This window comes from Sus scrofa, chromosome 1 (genome assembly GCF_054392235.1).
Source record: "Sus scrofa isolate SSC_HxYL_T2T_F1_AM1 chromosome 1, Sscrofa_HxYL_maternal_Yorkshire_Landrace_v2.0, whole genome shotgun sequence".
Classification (NCBI taxonomy): domain Eukaryota; kingdom Metazoa; phylum Chordata; class Mammalia; order Artiodactyla; family Suidae; genus Sus; species Sus scrofa.
Window position 1 is genome coordinate 4254664 of NC_139383.1, and position 11554 is coordinate 4266217.

The 11554-nt window shown below is 47.1% G+C and overlaps 1 long non-coding RNA gene across 1 annotated transcript; it reads right to left on the bottom strand.

The window, feature by feature from the left end:
• Nucleotides 1–1766: 1766 nt before the first annotated feature.
• Nucleotides 1767–8947, bottom strand: LOC146405883 (uncharacterized). Its single transcript, XR_014839440.1, has 2 exons — nt 8824–8947; nt 1767–4242 (listed from the first exon to the last, which is right to left on the bottom strand). It is a non-coding gene; the product is annotated as an uncharacterized LOC146405883 (long non-coding RNA).
• Nucleotides 8948–11554: the final 2607 nt, after the last annotated feature.

Sequence of the window (11554 nt, forward strand, 5' to 3'; positions counted from 1 at the left end):
AGGGGCCACCTTTTCTTTTCCTTCTCTGTCATCATTGGCAGCTGATGCATTTGGCTAACACAGGAAAACAACACTAGCAGAAGGGAATATGATAGGGTTCCCTGGCTGTCCTTGTTCTAAAAATGCCATTCTTTCTTTATGTTCTCAAAACAAGTTCTAGTTCAGAAAGAAAGTGTGGTCTCTGGGGGCTGACAGTGCCCCTTACACATTCACAGACTTCACAGGCTGATCTTGTACTTGCTTTGGGTCTCTCTGAACTCCCACACGTAGTAGGGCCACAGGAGTTCCGATAGCACGTTACAAATGCCATATGCAAGTGAAGGGGTGAGGCATGGCTGGTGGGAACACATTTCACCTGTGCCACCTCTGCTTGGAACAGAGCAGGACCCCATGGTCCCTCCCCGCCCATGTCCTCTGGCTGCCTTTTGTCTGCAGGAAAACTGTAGTCAAAGAATAAGTTTAATCAGAGAAATGAGAAAATGCAGAAGCAAAGAAAGCTGTCAAACAAGAGCAAATAATAATAGTTTAGTCATTAAGCAAAGTCAAGGATGTTTAGTTCCTCTTCAAGGCTTTTGATCATATTCTGAGCCGTGTCCTATGAGCTGTTCTGTAGATACTGGGACCCCCACTAGCGGAAGAAGTTAACTGCATGATAACCAGACCGTAGCCAGCACATAAGCCGCCACAATTCCAAGAACTGGCCTCAAAGAAATGGGAATTAACCGACCCTGGAACTGAAGACCAACAGTACTGGAAACGACCAAGACGACGCTGGTCAGACACCGCAGGACCAGCTCAAGAGGACTGTCAGAGCTGACTGTGCTGTTCCTGCCTATAGCCCCTCCCTCTCCCTATCTGTCTTGCCCAACAATTGTCAGTGGGGGAGTCGACCCTGTGGCGAGAAGTCCACCCTTCATCTTCCACCTCACCCCCCTCCGTTGCTGGCATCTGAAATAAAGCAAACTTTCCTCCCCACCAACCTTGCCTCCTTACTGGCTTTAAAGTGGCAAGCATCCCGAACACAAGTTCAAAGACAAACTTGTTAAGACTTTCAGACAGCAACAGCAGAGCATTACACTAAGCGATGTGTAACGCTCCCTTCTGAGGAGTTAGGGGTGGGAGGGTGGGGGAGTCTGTGCTACTGCACGTGTCACACGCCCACGGAGACAGCTCTAATCTCCTTACAGAATGTTCAGGTGGGCTGTGTCTAAAGTTGCAAACAAAGCTTAGACATCACTGTGTCTTCAGTGGTGAAGTAAACCCAGTTTATTCAAACTGAAGAAATGTCTACATGCTGGGGCATTAGCATGTGGACATCAAGCATTAGAGGACTCTGCCCAGCCATCCAATAAACAGATGCTAGTATTTCCTATCACATTAAAATGCTAAGATATAATTAGGCTCAGATTCCCTCCTATTAAGAGGAGACCCTAGAGATCAAAGCCCATTTGGGGGCACGAAAGGGAACCCAAGGTGATCAAAAGCTTTGCCCAGAGTCATCAGCGATGGATGAGGAAAGCACTCCTTCAATGTCCTGGTCCACACCTCACTGCCTGCTTTAGGGCATTCTTTTATTCATGAGGGGTGACAAATGCTCTTGGGAAGCTGACTTAAGGTATGACTAAGACATGATCTTTGGCCTTTGGTTCTGTGAAAATTAAAGTTGAAGGGTAACCTATGTAAACCATCCAATTTAGAATGAAAGTAATTCTCTCAGAATTTGCTGGGTGTGGTCATCTTAAGTGAAAATACGTGAAGTCTCTTGCTTTAGCAGTTTAGTTTTATTATATTCTTTTAATATGTCATCCTCCTAGAATTATTTTTGGTATTTGCATTTTTTCAGATTTTAAAAGGAAGTGCAGAGGGCTGACGTTGAAATTTTTATAGAAGATAATTTGTCAATAACTCTAGAAAGGAAGACGTTTTTGTCTGCGTGTTACTAATATAATACTTGGTGTTGGGTTAGGAGAACCCTAATAATTAATAATCAAAGCTTCACTGAAGTAAACCAATACCCACCCCACCAAAATACATGTGTATCTAAATATTTACTATCAGTTTGATATCCATAGAATACTGATTAAAATCTAAACATGAAGAAGGAAGTTCAGAATCAAGTAAGTTTACAGGAAAGATAAAAAGCCATATCCTCTTCTATTCTAGTGTAACACAATTCAACCAAATGTCAAAGCCAAGCAAACGGGAGTTCCCGTGGTGGCTCAGCAGTAACAAATCCAATTAGGGTCCATGAGGATGCAGGTTTGATATTTGGCCTTACTCAGTAGGTTAAGGATCTGGTGTTGCCAAGAGCTATGGTGTAGGTCACAGATGTGGCTCAGATTCCAAGTTGCTGAAGCTGTGATGTAGGTTAGCAGATAGCTCAGACTCAACCCCTAGCTTGGGAACCTCCATATGCCTCAGGTGTGGCCCAAAAAAAAGACCAAAAAAAGAAAAAAGAAAAAGAAAAAATCAAACTGTTAACTAGAATGGGAATAAATTGGAGAACAAATCAAATTTAAGGCTAAAGCTGTGTAAAATAAAACATAAAGTTGATCCTATAACACATTGTCAGGACAAGAGGAATTTTTGAAATTGAAAATTTGAGTGATTTCATTTTTTTTCCAGATAGAGATGTGGATTTTTGAGCTATCTAGTCCCAACAAAGTTCTAGGGCAAAATATTTCCTATGTCAAGGTCAAGAAATGTTTTTGTCAAGGCCACGTGTGTTTCCTGAGAAGGTGGTGCCCTGTCCACATAGTGAAGGGAGAGGAGACTCTTCCCATGTTCTTAGCCCACAGAGAGAACCCTGTCTTCTGGAGGACCCGTGGGGAAGGTATGAGCAGAAGGTGATGGGGAACTCATACTTGGAGCAAGCAGAAGACAAGCCAACACAGCTCCTCCATCCGGGGGATACCACATGCCTACTTGAATGGCAAGTCACTGTCTGCAGGTGTTGGTTTGGTCCCACTGGTGCTCTTTGTCATGGGAGTTCTTAGCATCTCTGCATAGCCACCAGTGCCCTGGCTAAGATGTTACACCTTCTCTTTCAAGATGGTACCCTAGCCCAATCTCCTTCCCAAGACGGCATCTGGGAGAGAAGTGTGTGTATGACCTAAGGTCCCTCAGACCCCTGGGAGGCCAGGAGCTGCCTCTGGCCCCACTGGTCATCCCAAGAACCTCTCTTACCTGCCTGTGGCTATTCTCTGAGGGCATCAGAAAACAGTCAGTGTCTAGTGAACTCAGACACTGTCTTCAAGGAAGCTCAGTCAGAACCCAGTGGTTCTTCCGACGTTCTGAGGGTTGGCTCCAGCACCCTGTGGTTTGATCCTGGTTTCCTGTCAGCAGGGCTGGGGGCCCTGCAGTGACTCCTGCAGCCTCACCACCTCACAGCTGGCCTCCCTCATCAGGGAACCCCACCGGGAGGCTCCTGCCAATTCTCAGGTACCTTCTCTCTCACCTAAGGACACCTTTCCAGTTTCACTGGGAGACTGAGGTCACCAAGGGTAAATTCAGATCCTGGGGCAATAAACCTCCACTTTCCTCGGGCAGGAAGCCCCATAGCCACCGTAAGGCTCTGAAATGTGTACATTTCATATAAAAAGAGTAAAGACATAGTTCACTGGCATCTCACCAGCATTATTCTTTGTAATAAATGAACCACGATGCACCTGAACAACTGCAGAATCTTCAGTGCGAAGCAGAGCATTTCTTCTGGCAGCAGTTGAGCAGGAAGCGCAGGAGCAGAGGTGGGCACCAAGCAGAGGCTCCAGAGCAGGGGACGAGTTGAGAATACCAGATTAGAGGGGTAGCGGGTCATCCCATCTCAGATGCCAAGTACCCTCATGATTGTCATCATTTTTTATTTTAAAATCCAATCCCTCAAGTGTTTAGTCACAGTTTTACCCTTTACCTGCATCTGGTGTTCTGTAAAGGCAGCCACTGGGAGCTGGACTGTGTTGCAGCCACTGGAGACTTGAAAAGCCCAGAAATGCCCTTCAAGTGAGAGAATAGATGACTTCACATTGAGAATGATTCTGAGTCACCATTGCCCATGGGATCATAAACCAAAGAAGAGAACAAGAAACCAGGTGGGGTGACGTCTTGGAGAAGGGATGGTGACGCAAACCAGCACGGACCTGACCCTGTGCCTGCATCCTGGGAAGAGTTCAGGTACTTTCGAGGGAGGAAGAAAGAGCTGAAGAATTGGAGGGAGCAGTGGAAGCGTCCTCTTGTGAGGCGATCCTGTGAGGTGAAGGGGGAAAACAAGAGGTGAAAACTACAGTTTTCTGTGATGACAGTTGCCATTGTTGGAGGAGGAAGACTTGGAAGAATGTGCAGAATGTGTGATGGTACCACAAGGTGGGGGAAAGTGTAGGAGAGATGGGACCATGTCCGGGCAAGAGTCTGGGGGGCAGGAAGGGAAGTGGGTTCCAAAGCCAAGGCTGAGAAACTGCTCTTGAACGAGGAGTAGTGGGTGCTGGTGAACTTAGGACAAGAAGGTGTGGCGGTGGGTGTTGTCAAGGTGGGCAGCTCCGGAAGGGCACCCACTCTCTGTCTTGGGAGTCATGGTGCTTCATGGGTCTGCGAAGGGCCAAGCTGCCAGAGGCACCCCCTCCCCAGCTCCCATTTAATGCTCTGCGGTCACCATCTTGAAAGCCTTCGTCGTTTTATCCGGGCACCGTGTTCTGTCAGCGAGGTCTGATGGGACCATGGGGCAGGCATGTGGACACACAATGTGCGTGGCCATCCCCCGTTAGCGAAGAGCATTCCTGACGACCCAGGGCCCAGAACTCAGGCACACCCACCATGTGTGGGATCAAGGGAGGCGAGTTGCATACGCCACTGAGGGAACAGGCACTGAGCCCCCCGGCCACGCTGGTCTTTCAAACCAGAACTCACGTTGAAGAAAGGCAAGGGCATTGTGAGAAGCAGGACCGCCTGCCACCTCCTTTCTCACCTGTGTTGTTTCCCTGTATCAGCAAACGACTTACGCTGAAAACGATGGCAGAGAAGGAAGGAAAGAGAAAGCAACTCAAGCCTCCTTTTCCTCTCAGTTCTGCTCCCTCACCAAGAAGCCAGCGAAGAGAGCATGGGAGAACACACATATATACCAAGAAGTGAAATAAAATCAAGTAAATTCCGTGCAGGGTCTCCGCAGTGGAGGGAGGAGCTTATGCTCAGAGCAGTAAGCACGCGCAGCTTCTGCGAGACCACAGGCAAGTTAAATGCTCTTGTGAGTAACACTGTGACTGCAAAAGATAAAGATGAACAGTAAAATCCATGCTAGTGATTTCAGATATTTTTTTCACTTAGAGGGCCATCAAATAGCAAGTTAAAAAGCCCCATACATTGAGAGACTACAGAGAAAAGAAAAAACAAAAACAAAAACAAAAACACATTGCTTTTCATTACTTCCCTGGCACATTTTCCTGATTCTTGGTGGTGGTGGTGGTGGTTGTAGGCGGTCCACAAAGGACTGGAATGGCCCTGGCCACTGATCGGATGCTGAGGCAGAAGAGGGAGTCAGTGTGTGAGAGTTGGTTTAAAGAAGGCACTGAAGACTTAATGCTGCTGCTGGGAATACTACAACAGCTATAATACAACAAAACGGCAGAAAATGAACAGCACCGTGGGGGGTGGAACCCGGCTGGACCAGGTTGAGGACCCAGTGTCCAGGCAGTGTGATCCTCCAGCTGGGCTCCCCGCCCCGTCCGATTGGATAAGGGGGTGGTTAGATGGAGGCAAGTGCAGCAAAGGAGGTGAAAGCCCTGAGCGCTGATCAAGTGACTCAGTGTTGCAACATCACTACAGGCAGGAGAGAGATGGCGAGTGCAGGGGAGGTGGCCTATGAGAAAACAGAGGAGAGAGGGGTCTTGATTCTCCCTTAGGCTGTAAACTGGGGTGCTGAAAGGACTTTTCCCGTGATCTGCATGTCCTCTGAGGCCCAAAGCCTAGAACCAGAGTGTTCAGTGCAGACAGCGGCTAAAGGGGACCAAACATCTGTCAGGGGCTCTCAGAGAGTTGACCCTCTCCCCAAACAGTGAAAGTCCCTGGACCCCAGGGCCATTGTCCCTTCATCCCAAGGTTCTATTAGGGCATTCAAATTGGATCAGAAGAGGTTAGAGAGTGAGATTGTATTTAGGAGGAGTTGTGGTCCTCTCCTGGCCACCCCCTGAAACCCAAGGGGCCCTCAGGAATCCCCCAGAGAGCCCGGTGCACTGGAGGCACCATGGGACTGACCAAATCCAAGGCAAGGAGCAGCCTGGACCCCCTGAGTGAGGAGAGGGGCTGCCATTCACCTAGAGCTGGGTGAGGACAGACAGCCCCAAAGCTTGAGCCATTTTCAAAGAAATGGCACCTAAAGGGACCATCCTTCAGCCAAGGCGACTCCCAAAGAACAGAGCCTGTGTATATGGGACACTGGGAACCAGGGACTGGGAAAAAGCCAACCGTGGTTCCCTGTCCCCAAGTGTGGCCCCTGCTGGGCTTGCGGCAGAGGTGTCTGAGTAGGAATGTAATGAACGCCTTTACTGAACGCCTTTGCTGACCCAGGCACTGCTCAAGAGGCAAGAGGTACAGCAGTAAACGAAGTGCCCATCTCATTTCAGTGAGGAAGACAGACGGCAAACAGACGTAAAGCATGCTGCCAGGTGCTGGTAAAAAAAATCAGGATCTGAGTGAGAGTTGATTGTGGCGTGAGCCCTGAGGGTTGGTTTTTCTTTTCGTAAAGAAAGTGCCTGACTTACACTTTGACTCCCTTCTTCAGTGAAGCCTCTTGAGCAAACACACCGCTAGTCACGCTGCTAGATAGACTTAGGACGCCCCACCTCAAGAGGCTCCTTTGTTTTAGAGATGCTGGTTAATTTAGATAACTGGCCATCCTGATCGCTTGCTTCCAATTCTTTCTTTCTTCCTTCCTTCCCTCCTTCCTTCCTTCCTTTCTTTCTTCCTTTCTTCCACCCTCATGTTTTAAATTCACCAATATAGACTGAGCCTGGGAAAGCCTATACCCCCACCCCAATCTCAAATGAGATAAAAGCTGAACCCCAGGCCCTGCGAGCTTGCTTCCTTGCTGTCTCTGTCTCTCTCACTCTCTCTCTCTCTCTGTCCATCTCTCTCTTTCCTTTTCTCTTTTTCATTTAGCTGTGTGCCCCCTGGTGTGCCTTGCATGCTCCAGGGTCTATAAATAAATAAATGTCTTTTCTTCTGATGGTTATTACTGAAGGCCATCTTACAATCCTAATAAAAGCCATAAGGGTTGGTCCAGTCATGACACTGGCTGGAAAGGGGAGATGTCTGTGGGAAGTTTGTGGGCCCAGGTGAGTGCCCCCAGGAGTTTCTAGCCATTGTGTTACGATACATAGGCTGAGACCTGCAGGAAACCATGGTCAGGAAAGCATCTCTGAGACGGTAACAGGTGAGCAGAGACTAGATAAGCTGAGGGCATTGCATTGTGCTGTCTGGGAAACCATTCCAGGTGGAGCGACAGACCCGGAGACCAAAGCATGCTCCAAGAATGTCAGGAGAAGCAAGGAAGCAGCGAAACAAGTGGGAAGTGAGGAGAGGGAGAAGGCAGAGGATGAGATCTTACAGGACCTGACAGAGAGCATCTTGCTTTTAGTTGCCCAGCTAACAATTAGGGCATTTTTGAGGGTCTGCTCCCATGGCATATGGCAGCTCCCAGACTAGGATCAAATCTGAACCTCAGTGGCGACCTATACCACAGCCGGGGCAATGATGGATCCTTAATCCACTTTGCTGAGCCAGGGATCAAAACCACACCACCGCAGAGACAAAGCCGGATCCTTAACCGACCGCACCAGGGTGGGAACTCCAGTCATGGTATTTTTGATAGGTACAAACCTATTTCTCAGAAACACCATCAGGGATGTGCAGAGAGCGATACATTAAGCATACGTAAATTTCACTGCGTTTGAGGGAGGAACCTCTGTGTTAGAGTTTCTATTCGTGGTCATGAAAAAGCTTGGGAACCAGGGAGCTGAAGGTTGCCCAACACTGTGACTACAGTCAGTGCCACTGGCGGGATGGCTTAAAGATGGCAAAGACAGGGAACTCCCCGGTGGCCTGGTGGTTGAGGGTCTGGTGCTGCCACTGCCGTAGCTCCAGTGACTGCTGCGGCCATGGATCAATCCCTCATCTGGGAATGTCAAATGCCACAGGCACAGCCAAAATGAATGGTTAAAGTGGAAACTATGTTATATTTTACCACCATCAAAGACAAGAAAGCTTGAAATTAGGCAATAATGTTGAACTTAGACTAACGTTTAGCAATAGAGAAAGCCAATGAAAGCTAAGAACAGCAGAACTTTTCCGTATCAGCACCCAGAGCTGGTGAAATAAGTGCCCACGGACTGGGCAGCTTAAATAACAGAAATTTATTGTCTCACAGTTCTGGAGGCCAAAACCAAAATGAAGGTTTCTGCAGGTTTGTTCCTTCCCACATCTGTGAAGAAGGATGGGTCCTAGGCTCTCTCCTTGGCTGGCGTGTGGTGATGCAGACACAGCGATGGAGCCTGCGGTTTGGAATGGAGCACTGCCACTTCTGCGCTGCAGGGATTCAGTCTCTCTGGCCTGCTTTCCCATGTGTTTAAGTGGCTTAGAGGCTGGTTGTGAGCATGAAGCCATGCACTGTCCCGGGCCCTGTGGGGAGCTCCCTGTCCTGCCTGGAGCCCCCTGTGCCCTTCCCACCAGGTTCCTCTGCCTTTTTGTGCTGCAGTGTCTGAACACCCATGCATTTCTTTGTTCAGCTCCGTCTCACACCTGGATGTCACACAGGTTTTTGGAAGCCTTGGAAGCACTTACCATTTTACCTGCTGACTCAGGCTGGGCAGCGGTCTCCTTGCAGATGTGAACACGGTTTGAGAGAAGAATAAAGAGATTCAGACGTGAGCCCTGCCTCCACTTCCCACTAACCATGAACTCTGAGCCACCTTCTGTTTCCTAAGAGAAGTGGAGCAAAGGTCCTCTAAACTCCCTCCTAAAGTGAGCATCTCGTGACCGTAAACATTTAGAAAGATTTCCTCACATCCTCAGGAACAGCCAAAGGGTAAGGCGGTCGGAGGGAGAGAGAGGCTTATGTGTGATTTAGCCATCAGCACGCAATTCTAAATTAGAGCAGACAGCCTCACACACATTTCCTTGTTTTCAGTATGCCTTTTTCCACTTTGTAAACCACTCTACGTTCTCCATTCTGATAATTCAATACTTGTGAAGAGAAATTTCTCATTTTTCAAAAATGACATTCTGGTTCCTAATACCCTCAGCAGCCCTGACAACATCTGCCAAATTCTTTCCTCCACCTTTCATCCAGAGCTTCAGTCACCATGTCAAGTGGCATGGCAGGGATTGCTCTAGGAATCATAGCTCCGTAAGGAAATACGCCCAGTATCTTCCGAACTCTGCACTGTGCCCTGAGGCTGTTTGTCCCCAGCACTCTCTGCCGACTCCAAGTCTACGTTTGCTTGGCCTGGTTCAGCGGTCACGTCTTCCCCACATCCTCTCTGCTGCTATATTTCTTCTCGTTCTTCATTCTTTGAACCCTTCCATAGAAATGTCTATTTTATTTGAAATTCCCTCCATACATAAGTGTGTGGCATGAATTCTCAGAATAGAATTATATAATCTTTGAAGTGAAAATGCCCTTAATCTGCAACCAAGGAGTTCCCGTCGTGGCTCAGTGGTTAATGAATCCAACTAGGAACCATGAGGTTGCGGGTTCGACCTCTGGCCTCGCTCAGTGGGTTAAGGATCCGGTGTTGCTGTGAGCTGTGGTGTAGGTCGCAGATGTGGCTTGGATCCTGCATTACTGTGGCTCTGGTCTAGGCTGGCAGACACAGCTCCAATTGGACCCCTAGCCTGGGAACCTCCATATGCCGTGGGTGTGGCCCTAGAAAAGACAAAAAGACTAAAAAAAAAAAAAAAATCTGCACCCAATTTTTGGCGTGGTATATAAATTCATTTACGAAATCCCGGTTACTTTCATTCATTCACTCATTAATTCATGTATTTATATTCTCTTTGAACGTTCTAGCAAACCATTCATTCATTCATTAAAAAAAAAACTGAATTGAATTATTGCTATGGCCCAATGTGTCAGAAAGTAAAGGATAAGACGAAATTACTATCCTCAAGACAACTGCCATCTATCGACAGAAATACCTAAGTCAATGATTTCAGTGCAATAGGCTAAGATACATGTGAGAAAGTTTGCATCTTTTCCAATATTGATATCGACTTTTGTCAACAGAGGTAAGACTCGGCAGTGACTCCATTTCTTCACCTAAACATCACTGTCTCTTCTTAGCAAACACAAAACACAATTATGCACAAATCAACAAAACCAATTTTGCTGCTGCCTTTAAGAAAAAAAGTAAACCAAAGGTAATGTAAAACCTGCCTATTCAATGCAAGAAAAATATTATCATATAATCATGTCTTGGGCAACATAGCTCAAGATGATTTTTAATTTCTTAAAAGGAGATTAAAAATAAAATTAAGCACTTTCTGGTAATTAAATTTTCTCAAGCAGGCCACGGTCTCATTACTACTGTACGAGGCAGCCCATCCAGTCAAGGACAGCTTTAATTGCGAGAACATCCTTCTTTCCTGTAATGAATTGAAATCAATTCTCTAGAACTCTCCCCACTGATACAAGTCCTGCCCTCTGGTGCTCTCAGAATGAGTCTAATTCATCTTCCGTATGGCGGCCCTTGAAGTATTTCACGGCAGCTGTCACCCTGTACTAGTCTTTCCAATGTCCAGTTATCATAACCAGTCCTGTGCATCATCAGCAGCTAGTTCCCAGATCAGCAGAAACTAGCTAGGGACTCTACTTAACTGACAAAGCCCAATGAAAGGCGTTCTTCACTCTCTGAATCTACCAATGAAAGTGAGCACAACCTCATTCTCACGTGCGCTCTAACCAAGGTCAGGCCGGGTGGAAGCTTCAACGCTTTTTTACTGATCCCGCAATTTAACTTGTCTCATCTTTTTTGCAGTTTATTTTTTTAACTTGATACAATTTTACATTTATCCTACTAAATCCATCTTTTTAGATTTAGCACAATTTCTAAATTTGTTAGCTCTTTGAAAGTCTTGACTCTAATAGTCAATATATTCATGCTGGATTCACGATAACCCTATTTTCGATAAGTGCTTGTTCTAAGTCTTCCTCCAAGTGACTGAACATTTTAGATCAAGTATGAAGTTATATCAGAAATCCCTCTGGTGCCTTTAAGGTCCAGAGTAGAAACACCTGCATGGCTAATCCCTCCTCTGCTGTCCTCTGAGCTCTGTGGGACTCATTCGCAGGCTCACCTTCTCTCCTTCTGCTGTTCCCCATCCCTCTGACCCCCCCACAACCCCCAACACATACACGTGAACACCACGGTCCTCTGACTCTGTTAGACTTAGTTGCACTAATGTAAAGACAATGATGCATAGCACTGGTTGTGACAGCTCAGCTGGGAAGACTACATACGGAGATGAAGCTTTGGAGCTAGAAATACCTTGGTTCAAATTCCAGCCCAGCAAC